Source organism: Pelobates fuscus, chromosome 11 (genome assembly GCF_036172605.1).
Source record: "Pelobates fuscus isolate aPelFus1 chromosome 11, aPelFus1.pri, whole genome shotgun sequence".
NCBI lineage: Eukaryota > Metazoa > Chordata > Amphibia > Anura > Pelobatidae > Pelobates > Pelobates fuscus.
The window spans coordinates 3,800,420-3,816,794 of record NC_086327.1 but is presented as its reverse complement, the minus strand read 5'-3'; positions in this window follow the sequence as shown (position 1 = coordinate 3,816,794).

Below are 16,375 nucleotides of genomic sequence, written 5' to 3'. Positions count from 1 at the left end.
CTCCTTTGTGATGCTGGGCACACACTGACAACACTCACGTCACGTAAACCGGGAATTGTGGGAAATTGGCCAGGGGATAGCTGTGATGGGAATGCATCCAATATGGAGACCTTTTACATGTATCCTGGCAAATGATTAGACTTACCCCACGGAGTTTAGTCACAAACAAGGGATTATATGGAACAGGAAAACACTCTCTAAATTCATTTCTAAATTGGAATTGGAATTTTCAATTCCCTAAAATTCGCTGTCCGTAAAAATACCTTTATGTTTTTAAGATGTTATATATATATTTATTATATAACTCCTGCTGACGTGTATTTACTTTGTATATTTTCTATATATGTTACTTAAACAAGTTTATACAGAGTCAAAAAAAAATATAACAAGTAAATCCTTCTGGTAAAACAATTTCTAAATGAAACAAGCTTTGTGGGAAACCACAGGTACCCCGACATCCGCAAAGCTGATATCGAACTAATTTAAAGAATTTTCAGACCACTATCACCCCGTTGATTTATCGACAGCAAACCGCAGGTGAAAAGTTTATTTTTTCCAATTTCAGGATGTCCTTCTTAATACCCGGTGCCCATATCAACGCTGAATATTAAAGGTGGAGGTTTTAACATTTAGAAATGTTCGATTTTATTTTTATTATGTGTATCAATAGTCTCTTCATACATTACACACATTGATTGGCCTTCGCAGCCGCAGACTGGCATTCGGTGTATTGGTTGAAAGGTTTCACTGCCGGTAATACAGGGTTATTCCCTGAATTTGGAATTTAATATTTAATATCCAACTCTGTATTGCTATATTCCAGTATGACAATTATTTTAATTACCAGGTTCCAATTATGCATGTGATATTTTGCGTGTTACTCCATTGCCCAAATTAAAAATGTAAAAAAATCCCTTTTTGGTAGATATAACCCAATGAAAACATGCTTGCATTTAACCCCTTAAGGACACACGACATGTGTGACATGTCATGATTCCCTTTTATTCCAGAAGCTTGGTCCTTAAGGGGTTAAAGGATTGCTGCCTCTTGAGTTTATCTCCACTGAGTGAGCTAAACAAACCAGGAAGTAACAGGACCGGCTGTCTGATTGACAGCCAGGGGGGTGTAACCAGGTTAATTTACAAAGTGATAATTTCTATTGAAATCTGCACTTTTTGTAAAATGAAAATAAAATTGATTCAGGAAGCGAAGCTGGTTTTGGGGTCTGGGATGACCCTTTGAAATAGCTGCCGAGAACGTCATAAAATAACATCTGATTAATAGTCACATTGTTCAAGCTAAATTGTATCTTGAAATTTAAATTTTGTAGTTTTAAGAAAAAGCATTGATTTCTAATAATTCTTCAAATCCTACGTGTACGTTGTATGGCTAATACACTGAATGCTGCAGTTTAGTTCTTGATTCACTGCATTTTGATTGTTCTTATTTTAGGAGTGAATGATGCCTTTAATTTAAAGTTTTTACACCTTAGCAACCCCCGGGTGCATGAACAATTAACCCGTCCTGTTACAGCTCCCACACATCTTCATATTCCAAAATGTAGGGACAGCTGATTTTTCATCTGTTTTAAAAATAAAACGAAATTACAGAAAACACAATGTGTCCCTCTAGACGGAACGTGATCATATATTGTCTAAAGATTCTGGATTCCTTTCTGAATCTGCTGGGGAGAAAGTAACGGTATTGTTATTGTTGAAATATTGACGTGAGATTTACAAAAGTGGGAATTGTCAGAATTCAGGGTGAATTCCAGCTTAATTTTACATTTTATTCCACAATTTTTATTCCACAATAGCCTAAATGTATTTTCGGTTTGGCCATTTTGCGTAAATTCCCTTGGTAATATATTAACTATTCATTGAATAACCCGGTAAATGTGCGGGTTTGGGCAGCGCCCTCTTCACCTTCTGTTCCTGCATTTAATGTGTGTTTTACAAGGCTACTAAAAAAATCCCCGATCTCAGCAAAGAAATACGGGGATTCAGTTCCACCACATGGCCATATTGTGTTAAGCCCACCACTACTTCACAGTACCCCAATATCAGTGGGTCCTACACTAACTCCAACGTGGGAGATTAACATGCTAAATACTTATTGCTTTATTATGGGGAAGGCCTGATGCGAGTGTGGTGCTCCCCGCGCATGTGCTTTAGGTCCCAACATCGGCTGATTTCGTCGGAGCCAAGCAGTGAGGGACTTCAGTGCTGGAATAAAGTAAATTTAAAAAAAAAAATTAACCCTTTACTTACCACCTAAAAGATAGGATTCGCAAATTTAGAAGAAAAAAATGAATTTAGCCAGGTTTACTTTAAACAAAACTGGTGGAATGCATATATATTAAATACCTCGCCTTTCCTGACAAATCTACTGAATCCCACTATATATTCCCATTGGTAGCACAAGGAGCCAGTGGGCACAGTGTTAAAATAATAAATACATTTAAAAAATAAATCACAAATTAAATAATAATAAAATATTTTAATGTAAAAAAGCGTGTTCATTACTGGTATACACGGGTCAGTCCATGGAGTTACCCCGTCTCCCGGGTTTTACAGTGGAAATGGTACTGATATACAGCTATTTGGATCAGACTTGGCATCGTTCTGCCTGAATACAAGATCCGATTGAACTGTGGGAATGTTTGGACTGAATGAGCAGGCGGATTGCTGCCAGTTCTGTTTAATCTCACTGCTGAGTATTTTTATTATTTGGTAGCAGATTTCGGACGTTCCATTGCTGAATTCTTGCCTCCGTGCACTCTGATCCAGAGGTTATATGACGGTGGACAGTGGCTGGATTTTGCCCCCAGATAAACCTAGATTATGTATGCTAATTTGAACCAGACAGCACTCAGTCTTTAGTGAATTAATTCAATGGAACAGCAGAAAACAGAATCTGTCAAAGGAAAACTCCAGATACCATAACCTCTAAAGCCTGCTGTAGTGGTTATGGTGCCAGGAGTTCTCTGATGTACAGAGTCAAACTGTTTATGGTTTGATATCTTACTTGTGTCGTGCCGGGTGCCTACTGCCTCTGAGATAAGTCAGACTGTACATGGCTGCCCTCATTGGCTAAGAGTGGCATGTCTCGACTTATTGTAGCCAACAGAAGTGCCTCGCAAGAGCGTCCAGTACCTATGGAGGTAGTGATGGGACCCAGGTAACTATTCTTAAACAGTTTGACTACTTACTTTGAGAGAGCACCATGCCAGTGTTCTGCAGTAGTGATGGTGCTTGCAGTGTCCCTGTAATACTGAGGCAGGTGAAGGTTGTGTGTTATTGTAATGTCTTCTATAAATCAACACACAGGATTGTTCTGACATTCTTTGTGTTAGTCATACACCGTATTTATTTAAAATAGATTTACACGTTACTTCCTACGACACAAACAAACCTGAATTCTGTCCGTTTATTTGCATGGAAGGTGAAAGGGTTAATACAAGTATCCCTGCGATTGCACAACGCAGTGTTTATTTTGCCTCTACCCTGGATCAGACCCAGAAGGTCTGCCTTTGATGAGCCAGGTTGGATGTGACTGGGTTTAAACTGGAATTTGGAGGGTGGAGAGGGGGCTCAGCTCATTGTCTTTATTTTTAAATAAACAGCTCTAACAGAGTGAATAACACTCCCTGCAGACACTTCACAAGCTGAGTGTCATTTGTTACATTGTGATCACAAAACCAGAGAAGGATACACAATGCAACGTTTGTTATACAATTAACACACAAAGGAAAATTCCTAATTTCTCCCCAAATTCTCCCTTCCTCCCCAGCCTTCGCTTTGTTCATTTTAATTCAACATTGTTAGTTTTGGGCAGTTAATGACAGCTGATTGTATATGATAAAGGTGTATTTACTTCCGATTGTCTGTAATTAACGTCTATTCACAGCTGTAATGAAATCTTCCAGTGTTTATTTAGTATTTAAATATTGAGATTTGTGACGTGCAAACATTGCAGTTAAATGCACTGCAATCCACAATATCATTTGGTAATGGGTTTTGTTAATAAAATATTTTAAAAACACGAGAACGTGTATAATGTATAGATCAAGAAATCTCAGTTTTTTGGAAAGTCCCCTAACAATATGTCGTTTCACAGTTTATGTCGAATTTCAAGTTTTTAAAGTTCAATGAGGTTCAGAAAATGACAACCGATACCATAAACTACCTTTGATCCATAGTTAACACAAACAGGGTTTTAAAATGCTTGGAGGCATGAGTATTGCTATCCAGAAAAACCAGTAAGGGTGGGATCTCTGTGTGGATAGGCTAACGATGGCAGAGTGGATATTCAAAATATTTCTTATCTAATACGGTGAGGGGGTCAGCCACTAGTGCAATCACTTTCAATCACATCTGAATTTTGTGTGATTGGCGGTGGGTCATCGGAATCCTGTAACTTAAATCCACACATGACCGAATCACAAAACAACGGAAACGCACAACGGACGAACAGCTTTGTTTGATCAGTGATTCGGAATTCCACCAACGAAGCCAAAAATAGACAAGATTTTTGTAAAAAAAAAATTTGGTTGATGGCTAGAGGAGAGTCACTAAATGTCGATTTTTATTCACAGATCAAGAGAGAGAATTCATTAATAGAGGAAGAAAAAGAAGCAGCATAGGTTGTCATTACAAAATTCTGTTAGTTCGATAAAACTGGTAATACAAGATACAAATTCCATCTGTTATTTTACATTCAATGACTATTTAACATATAAATTTACATATTTTACAGCTTCTCTTTTACCGTCTATTTGTCACTTTTTATCTTGTAAACAGTGGTACAAATTGCAGGAAAATGCACTTCGCACCATAGTCACTTCAGCCCGCAGTGGTTATGGTGCTTGGAGCATGTCTGTAAGGTGAGCTTGTTGTGAAACAATGATAGTAAGTCAGGCTTCTAGCCTCTGTCCCATAACCGTCTCTTCAGTCAATGGTAATAATTTGAATTCAGTGAACCATGTAATAAAGGAAATGGCTCTGAAGTATCAAAATAAACCACAAGTTCAAAGGTCAAATCCTCAAAACCCTAAAATGCTGTTATTTACAATAACACTTGGTGCATCATAAGTGCCTTTGTATTACCTGATATTGTAGGGCTAGAGTTGGGGTAGGAGCTTAAGGATGGCTGTTTAATATTAGGACAGCATCAACAGGTAGGTAGGTAGGTAGGTGTGTGTATAAAACCGCCACCTCACTAACCTCAGCCAGCCACCAGTTTATTGTGGCACTCCTAGTCCAATCAAACCTGATGAAAATCCCACAAAGTCTCCAAATTCTTCTATATTTCAAATAAACTCAGATTGACAAAATCTCCAAACATGACCTGAGTGATCAGAGGAGAAGGAACAGCTGGCCGAGCGCCATGATTGTACTGAGCGCAGTTACTGTCTGCTGGCAGGCTGAGCGTGCTGAAATGTGGATTCATTAAGCTGTCTGGATGGAGGCGCCTGGTTTTTCTATTGCTCAATATCTCAATATATGTTTCCGCTATAGGCCAACCTCTACTTTAACAGGCTTAAAAAGAGGATTTGGGGAATTACTCCCAGGTACCAGCACCACTGACTCTTGAGAGCCATCCAAACTAATTTTACTTTACACAAACATTTTCTTTCCTTTACACACAGTCACGGGTCTGTCGGACGGACTTATTGCAGAACATGGTCCATCGTTCTTTTAACAAAGTGTTTGTGTAGAATGAGCAGCCCGCTTGGGTCTCACATTGAATGTCAGGCTCTCTCATGGCTTTCTGGGAGCTTGCCATGCTGTAACTATCTCAGTTCATGAAGAAAGATGGCGTCTGACTACAGGAATCTGCACTGTAGAGATTATCATAGATCAGATATGTCATTAAATGAGTATAAACATACTAATTATTGTTCAATCCAAACAATTGAATTATTTATCTATGATAATTTAACAACCGAATTACAAAGTTTAGGTAAAAGACCAAGTAAGAAAATGATGGAGATTTTCCAGTTGAGCAATTTTGGTTAAATTTGGGAAAAAGAGAGAGAAATTCACAATTCATTATTGAGTAAATCAATGAAATGTTATCAGCTAAACTCTGCAAGACACAATCAGTGGGTCTAACACGAATCTACCAAAGATTTACTTTACTGATTTTTATTTTATTTTAATTTATTTAGATGTTGCAATTGTCTATTAAACCAGAGACACTTTGTCCCGAATGATCACACGAGCGGTCAATGCGTCCAGGATGTGCAGCTTTAACAGACACAAACCTTGTGGATATTTAGTACCGGTAATTGGATCTTATGGTGACACTGTATTTGTTCAGTTCACATGTATCCAGATCACACCTGTTTCTCCACCATCTCCGGCCGCATGCGGTTTAACCGGAAGGGTAGGTTGTCAGATTAGCAGAGAGAATGCGCACAGCCCAGGGGTGAAATGCAGGATCATACATGAACGACACATTAAACATGCAAGCTGTCCACGATATAATTTGCTGGTCGCAAAATTGAAGAATTTGTTAATCTTTTAGTGTGAAGAGACCTTATAGTAAAACTGTCTGCTATGCATCCCCTGATCTGGGTTAGAAATGTCCATTGGCCATTGGCTATTATTAGAAATCCACGCCTGGAGGGTATGCATTGGCTTGCAATGAGTAACGTGTAAGGTCTCAGTAGTAGCGTAGTGCCTGATATAACTTTTAAGCCCCGCCCAAGATATTATGGGATGGCAACTCCCATAACTTCCTGCAAATCAGCGTTTAGAAGAATGATGGGAGCAGTAGAGAGGGGCGTTGTTGGGGTTAAATCCATGGCCCGTGCCACCTTAAATATAAATTATTTTATTATAAGTGTTATTGGAATATCTTCAATAGGAAGTGTTATTTCTCTCTCAATATTACACATTTTAATATTCAAAGGGGGCGATAATACCTCCAATTAAAGAGATTGAGGAGACGTATGGCTGACTGGTAAGCTCCAGTCCAGGTTAGCCCCTCTATAACAACGCCCATGGATCTAGTCCTCCCACAAATGATGGATCTGAGTTTTATTACTTTAGCACTGGCTCCAATGAATTCACTTCAAAATATTCCATTGAAAAGTTAAGTTAAAATGTCACAGATATTACAGCAATGCTAACATGTCACCTGGTTGGAATGATTAGAGTGAGAATTCACCACATATTGAAGGCAGACACACCCAACATTAAATTCTCCTTAATCCTTTTTCTCTATAACCGTAAATATGTCCTAACCTTAACTATCCTAATACTATTAACTGCACTATAATCCTAACCTTACCCTTACTAATGCTACCATGCTCTAACCTTCCCCTAATTCTGACCATATCCTAACCCTGCTGTAACTTTATAACTTCCCAAATCCTGACTTTCCCATATCTCTAATCTAACCTACACTAATCCTAACCTTCCTTTATCTCTAATCTAACCTACACTAATCCTAACCTTCCCCATATCCCAACCTTCACAAATCTCTACTCTAACCTACACTAATCCTAACCTTCCCCTAATGCCAACCTTCACAAATCTCTAACCTAACCTACACTAATTCTAATCTTCCCATATCTCTAATCTAACCTACACTAATCATAACCTTCCCTTATCTCTACTCTAACCTACACTAATCCTAACCTTAACCAAATCCCAACCTTCACAAATCTCTAACCTAACCTACACTAATTCTAATCTTCCCATATCTCTAACCTAACCTACACTAATTCTAATCTTCCCATATCTCTAATCTAACCTACACTAATCCTAACCTTCCCTTATCTCTAATCTAACCAACACTAATCCTTTTTTTATTATTATTATTATTCTTTATTTTTGTTGTGCACAAATAACAATCGGTTTTGCGCTGCCACAACAGCAGGAGCAAGCGCTTAGACACACATAGTATAACTGTGGCATTAGATATAACTGCACATTTTATATATGTTAGCGAAAGATAAATGAGTAGAACGAGGTGCAGATTGAGATGGGTATTTTAAGAGCTGTATGCACCCAGATTAGTCTGGTTTGAATAGGCAATGTTTAAATAATAAAATAATAAAATAATAATACAGCGAGAGATGTATATTTTGGAGCATAACAAGGTAAGTTCCCCAGAGGGTCCCCCTATTGGGAGTGTAGAAGGTCTTGAGACAGGATCATCTTAGGGACAGGCGGCATATCAACATTATTCATGAGAGAGAGTAAGTCTCTTTTAAGTCCAGCACCAGGGGAGTCCATTGCCCATTGCATCAATCAGCCTATGCCCTCCGTCGGCCAGACCCCCATCTCTGGGAGTGTGCCACACCACTTGCCTTGTGGCATACATGTAGGCGGGTGAGCTCTTGTGAGCAGTTGGTCACCTCCTCTCACCTTGTCTCCTGCTGGCAGACCTTTGTTGGCCTCTCGGGTGTTAGGGAGAAGCTTGTGTGGCTTGTGCTTCATTGCTCGCTGCTGTCTTTTCCTCCGCCTCTGGTGCCCCGCTCGGATGTATGTGGGTGCTGGGTGGTGTAACGGACCGTTTCAGCAGACAAGGGGTTAAAAACCGTTTAGGCGATAATCCCCTTTGCAGAGACAGGCACAGCTACTGTAGAATCACCCAAACTCACGAATTGGATACAAAATAGCACTCCAAACTGGAACCTCACGAATAGCTGCTAGCAGACGAACAGGAAAAGCTCCCAAGCGGCTTACACTCCTGGCAATCAGTCTCCAACAGCATACAGTGAATCCCCCCCAAGAACGAGACAAGGCTCCGTGTTGAGGGTCAAGCAGTGGTCTCTTTATTGAGGGCTACCTGCCCCTGTATTTATGCAGGTCTCCCACCTGGTGGACACTCCCCTAGGGGACCAAATGAGAGACTGTAACAACGGACAGGTAGCCCTCTAAATAAAAAACTCAATTCAACATGCGTTGGTTGAATGGGGGGAGGAGTATTAAGGGGCAAAGAGGGTGAGGAGGAGTGTATAGAGAGAATGATAAGGAGCTTGTTGAATGGGGGGGAGGAGTACTAAGGGGCAAAGAGGGTGGGTTAGTATAAATAGGTAGGCAGCTTGCAGGATAGCAGCCATCTTAATTATCAGTTGGTAACAGTTTGGTAATTGAGTGGTAGTTGCTTCCTTGTGTACAGACTTGCCAAGTGCTGTTTTCGGCCAGGGTCACAGTTTGAACGTCAAGGTTGTCCTTTCTGTACTCAGGGCTGAGACCTTACAGCTGCATCTACAGGTTCAGCTGGTTCGTCTGCAGGCCTCCGCGGTGTTTGCCGCCTCCATGCCCGGCAGTCAGGGGGGTTCCCGAAGGTGAGCTTGGTCACCTAAATGTTTTACACCTCCTGGGGAGGCTACGGACTCTCCTGGGCTCATGAGCGCAGCACCGACCTCGCGGGTCCAACGATCTGTGGCCACGAGGCTTGGTTCACCTCCCCCGCGGGCTCCTGATACTACCCAGGATGTGGGTCCGTCCGCAGCAGCCCATTTCCAGTCTTTCTCTCCAGCCACTCTCAGCAGGAGCCATAGTCCTACCTCCCGGGCCGGCTGGTCCAAGCAAGTGAGTAGGCCGCAGGGTGTTTCCAGGGAGCAGAGGTTTCCTCTCCCTTTGTGGGGGAATAGCCACCGGGTGGTGGAATGAAAATGTGACACCACCTACGTTATCGGTCCTTGCTCAAATACAGGAGTTTGACGCATGTTACATGTTAACATGCTAAAGTCCTACCACCAGCGGGCGGAGGAGGTAGCCACTATATGTGCTCCAGCCTCAGAAGATTTTGACATCTTCCCCTGCCTGATCTCCTAGAAGATTGAGTGCAGGCAGGGTCCTTAGAGGACTGGCTGACCGAGGAAGAACGCAGGCAAGCGCAGCAAAGGCTGTCTGCAAAGCGAGAGATGTTCTCTAATCTGCCATGGTTTACTCCACAAGCCACCCACAGAGTAGAGACCCCCGACCAACCACCTCTGTGGCAAACCCTGTACAGAATACCATAGGCTGTTCGGGAGAACATGAGGAGGGAGATCCAGGAGATGCTCCAACTAGGGGTAATCGAGCCCTCTAAGAGTCCGTGGGCCTCCCCCTTAATGCTGGTCATGAAACAAGAAGGAGCCACACGGTTCTGTGTAGACTACAGGAGTCTCAATGACAAGATGGTCTTGGATGCTTATCCCATGCCCCGTATAGGCGATCTACTCGACCGGATGGCTTGTGGCCAGTACCTCACCACAATAGATTTGTGTAAGGGATACTGGCAGATCCCCCTAGTGGCAGATACTATCCCCAAGTCAGCCTTCGTCACTCCATTGGCCTGTCCCACTTTAAGGTTATGCCATTTGGGATGAAGAATGCCCTGGTCACTTTCCAAAGGATGCTGTTGGATGGCCTCCAGGATTATGCTTGCGCATACCTGGACGATATACCCACGTACAGCGACACTTGGGAGGAGCACCCGATACACGTGGGATCGGTATTAGACAGAATCAGGGAGGCAGGATTGACCTTGAATCCGATTAAGTGCCATATAGGGATACCAAAAGTGCAGTACCTGGGACACAGGGTAGGGTGTGGGAAGCGGAAGCCTGAGCCAGCCAAGGTTGAGGCAGTGGCGACTGGCCCCTTCTCCGCACTAAGACTCAAGTGATGGCTTTCCTAGGGACTGCTGGCTACTATCGGAAAATTGTCCCCAACTACAGTGCCCTAGCTAAGCCCCTCACCAACCTTACCAAAAATAACTTGCCCAGAAAGGTAACCTGGACCCCAAAGTGTGAGCAGGCATTCCAAGCCCTTAAGAAAGCCTTGATAAATGCCCCCGTTCTGGACGCTCCTAATCCGAATAAACGTTTAATCATGCATACAGATGCTTCTTTGTTTGGATTAGGAGCGGTGCTGAGCCAGGTCGGGTATGATGGTGGAGAACATCCAGTAGCTTACCTCAGCAGAAAACTACTAACCCGGGAGGTCTGTTACGCCGCCATCGAGAAGGAGTGCCTGGCGGTGGTGTGGGCTCTCAAAAAGTTGCAGCCATACATTTATGGACAGCAATTCACGTTGCTCACAGATCACAACTCGTTGGTGTGGCTTAACCAGGTTGCTGGAGACAATGCCAGGCTGTTGCGTTGGACTCTGGCACTACAACCATAGGCGTGCGCATGGGGTGTGCCGGGTGTGCCTGGGCACACCCTAATCCCGCGGCACGCCTATGTATATTGAGACCGACAGGGGAGATCTCAGGATCCCCCCTGTCGGCTCATGCACAGCCGGCGCTATCCGAGCGCCGGCTCTGCTCTCAGCCTTCCTCCCCACTGACCCACATGCAGGGAGGGAGGCAGGAGAGGACCCGGCGGAGCTATTGCCGGCAGCTCCGCCGGGTTCCTCTCGCGAGATATGAGCGTTGCCGCGGCAACGCTCAAATCTCGCGAGAGTGAACTGTAGCCCCAGAGGGGCTAGAGTTCACTCTCCACTGGACCACCAGGGAAGGAATCAGCAGCAACAGGATCCCCCCTCCCTACAAAAGGTAAGAAGGGAGGGGGGATAGCAAGTAATGTACCCCCACCTCCACCCCCACAATCACCCACACACATACAGCACACACACACATACAAGACCCACAGACATACACAGCACCCACACACATAGAGCACCCACACACATACAGCACCCACAGACATACACAGCACCCACACACATACATCACCCACACACATACATCACCCACACACATACAGCACCCACAGACATACAGCACCCACAGACATACAGCACCCACAGACATACACAGCACCTACACACATACAGCACCCACAGACATACAGCACCCACACACATACAGCACCCACACACATACAGCACCCACACACATACAGCACCCACAGACATACAGCACCCACACACATACAGCACCCACACACATACAGCACCCACAGACATACAGCACCCACAGACATACAGCACCCACAGACATACACAGCACCCACAGACATACACAGCACCCACAGACATACACAGCACCCACAGACACACACAGCACCCACAGACACACACAGCACCCACACACATACACAGCACCCACACACATACACAGCACCCACACACATACACAGCACCTACAGACATACACAGCACCTACAGACATACAGCACCCACAGACATACACAGCACCCACAGACACACACAGCACCCACAGACACACACAGCACCCACAGACACACACAGCACCCACAGACACACACACAGCACCCACACACATACACAGCACCCACACACATACACAGCACCCACACACATACACAGCACCCACACACATACACAGCACCCACAGACATACACAGCACCCACAGACATACACAGCACCCACACACATACACAGCACCCACAGCACCCACACACATACAGCACCCACACACATACACAGAACCAACACACATACAGCACCCACAGACATACACATACAGCACCCTCACACACAGCACCCTCACACACAGCACACTAACAGCACCCTCACACACACACAGCACACTACCAGTACCCTCACACACAGTACATTAACAGCACCCTCACAAGCGCGCACACACAAACACCCTCACCCACATAGCACACTACCAGCACGTCACACACACATCACACTAACAGCACCCTCACACAGCACAGCACAGTGTGTGTATGTGTGTGTGTATATATATATATATATGTATATATATATATATATATACACATATACATATATACATACATATATATATGCGGCGTGTGCTTGTGCTTTAGGGTGCACACCCTAATGCAATAGGCTGCGCACGCCTATGACTACAACTATATGACTTAATGATTCAATACAGACCTGGTGGGCAAAACGGGAATGCCGACGGGTTGTCCAGACAGTCAGAACTGGAGAAGTGATCTGTGAGTACTCCCCCAGACATCCCCAAGCCAATCCATTGGGATCAGACTGTGTATGCCGGCTTATGGTTAAGGGGGAGCTGTGTGGCAGAACCACTGCTTATTCGTGTGTTTTCCACTTGTGTTGTGTATTTTCTCTTTCATTTTGTGTATTGTGCCCTGTATCCCCGTTCAGGAGAGTCCATACGGACAGAACCCATTAGTCTCCCGAATGGGGACCACCCCTGTGCCCCATTAGAATGCTCACACCAATCACTTAGAACGTTCATACCCGTAACATAAGTGCAAAACCGCAAGGGAAGTAATGAATGAGTGCTCCCTTGGGTGGCCGCCATTTCGCATAGACAATCGCCAACCAGGGGGAGCATTCATATCCCGAAAGGAGATGCTTCTATGCACGGTGGTCGCACAGGAACCTCAGGAACAGAGACCTGTCGGGAAATGTGCTTTTGTGAGGGTTACTGAGGTGGATGGGGATGCTTTTGGGGCACTGGCTATTTTGGCGGGCTCTCTGTACTTGTGGGCCAAAGAGACTAGATCCCTTTTCCTGTGCTTTGGATTCCAGGCATAGAGGATCCTGGGATGGAAACCCCTGTGTTTTTGTGTGTTATGCATAGAAGCCATGTGTGGCACAATAAATATGTGTTGTACTCCAAGAGCTGTGTCTTTTCCAGTTACTGGGGGTATAAGTGTCCTCATATTATGAGTGGTTCCAGAGGGGCTGAGTGAAGGAATTAGGGGAGGTAACCGGTCGGGTTACCCGGGGCCCGCTACAACTGATATTTATTTACTGATTAAATTATGTATATGGAATGTTTTATGGAATAAAGTTGAAGTTTAAAGTTTTATATGTTTATATTTTAATAACGCTGTGGCCTATTTTCTCGAAGCAAGTCTTTGGTTTGTTTATTTCAGGAAAATAAGTGGTTGTGGTTTATCGGTGGGTAAGGGTTATGCCTATACACATTTACCCTCTACCTACACACATGGTCTCCATATTACAAAACGGAGACCCATTCACATGAATAAAATAATCAAAAGCAAATCATTTGGGAAGGTTGGGCACCAGAGCAAAACTGACCTTATAACATAGCCTTTCTATGACTCTGACCGACCCTGATCCAAATTCTGACCTTTACCCTGAAATGTATCTTTGTCCCCGTCATTAGAAGCCCAGGGGCACACTATACAAGTATAAATGTATTGTTATAACTGTATATGCGTGCTTTATTGCTCGATCTCTGTGTTTGTATTTCTGGGAGTGTATTCGCTCTACTCAGGATTTGTACATGAACCTATACCCCACCCAATTACTGCAGAATGACCCGAAGGCAACAATCTCGCTCTCCTTGTACGAAACCAGCAAAAAGTCTGAACATGTTCAATGCAGACAGACACAATGTCAGATACTCTGCTCGCTCTACAAAACCTGTTTGCTTTGCTCAACCTGCACGCTGTGCTCAACCTGCACGCTCAGCTCGCTCTGCTCAACCTGCACACTCAGCTCGTTCTGCTCAACCTGCACGCTCAGCTTGTTCTGCTCAACCTGCACGTGCAGCTCGCTCCGCTTAAACTGCATGCTCTGCTCGCTCTGCTCAACCTGCATGCTCTGCTAGCTCTGCTCAACCTGCACGCCCAGCTCGCTCTGCTCAACCGGCATGCTCTGCTCAACCTGCACGCTTTGCTCGCTTTGCTCAACCTGCACGCTCAGCTCACTTTGCTCAATCAGCATGCTTTGCTCGCTCTGCTCAACCTGCACGCTCTGCTCAACCTGCATGCTTTGCTCGCTCTGCTCAACCTGCACGCTCAGCTCACTCTGCTCAACCTGCACACTCTACTCAACCTGCACGCTCAGCTCAACCTGCACGCTTTGCTTAACCTGCATGCTTTGCTCGCTCTGCTCAACCTGCACGCTCAGCTCACTCTGCTCAACCTGCACACTCTACTCAACCTGCACGCTCAGCTCAACCTGCACGCTTTGCTTAACCTGCACGCTCGCTCTGCTCAGCCTGCACGCTCTGTTCAACCTGCATGCTCTGCTTGCTCTGCTCACTCTGCTTAATCTGCACGCTCAGCTCAACCTGCACATGACTGCTGTCTAGATGTACTGTCCAACCCACCCGTTGCCCCCTTCCCCAATGACACACAAGAGACCATATTAATTTGGGTAAGGGCAACGGCCACAGCTTTATTTCGTACATGCCAGCAACATAACCATACTGTCAGCTGTTGGGGTGATTGCCCAACAGACAGGTCTATCCCCACAAACCATGAGTCCAGAGCAGCCTGCCTCTGCCATCAGCTCCCAACAGGCTGCGACTCCCCAAGCCTCCTCGGCAACTTTCTCACTTCTGCCTGCGCTGGCCAGGACTCCCGCGTGCTGTGACAAAACAATAAAAGACAAACCAACCACAAGCACCAGAAAACAAACCCACATTCCTGCAGTACCCAAATGTCCTGGGGGCAGGAGGACGGGAAAGTCAGGATCCCTGCCCTTCCAAAAGCTAACTGTCCTTATAACTGTCCTTCCATCTTGGCAACTATGCATCCATCTATACCCCTCCCTTCAAGACTCCTTAGCCTAGCCGCAGTCATGTCCCCCCTTCCTTGTCAGTCCAGGGAGGTGTCTCTCTACTTACTCTGCCCAGCCTGCTCGCTCTGCTCACTATTTCCAATCTGCTCACTCTCTTGTTTTTACAGATGCAAACGTGTAAAATGTATTGTTTCTGTCTGTGTTCCCCTGCGCACTAGCAGTATGACAGCAGCAGGAAACTCCTGACACCATAACCACTACCGCGCACTGAAATAAAATTAGTCAGAAACCTCGTTGGAAACTGTCAGCTTGAATTCCATGTTTGCTGAAATCTATGCATCTGTGTTTATGTGATTTTATACATTTTTAAAGCAAAGAAGATCCCGATTGTGTGCTTGTTACCTGCGTGCTTATACTAAACTAAAATGGAAACTCCCTTTTTAAATATATTAACATAACAACACGTTATAAGGGGAATCATGGGACACAGCTTCATTCAGCTAGAAAAACAACGAATAATCCGCTAAGTTTTCTCCAGATAGTAAATTATTCCAATCAGATTGTGACGTATTCGGTGCACTTTGGGAAGAGCTAAACACCTATAAAGTGTTTGCATTTATGTATATACTCCTCATTGGGTTAAAATCCTGGGGGGGGGGGGGGGGGGGACTGAAGATATTTTGAAAGCAGGCTTCATTCAGGCAGTCTGATTGTGTGCCAACCTCGGACTTGCCCTCTTCAGCGGGAACAAAGATCCCTCAGAGGATAATTGTGAGAGCAAAGGAGGGAACAGGAGAAGCATTCATTAGGACAAAGAACTGGGGACAAGGCCAAAGGGACAGCATTATTTGGGCTCTCTAGCTGCTCACTGGTTACTTCCTCTTCTGCTGAGCGACGAGGACCTATTCATGAAATGGCCATAAACACAATAACTAAATATGGGTTCTGTGCAACC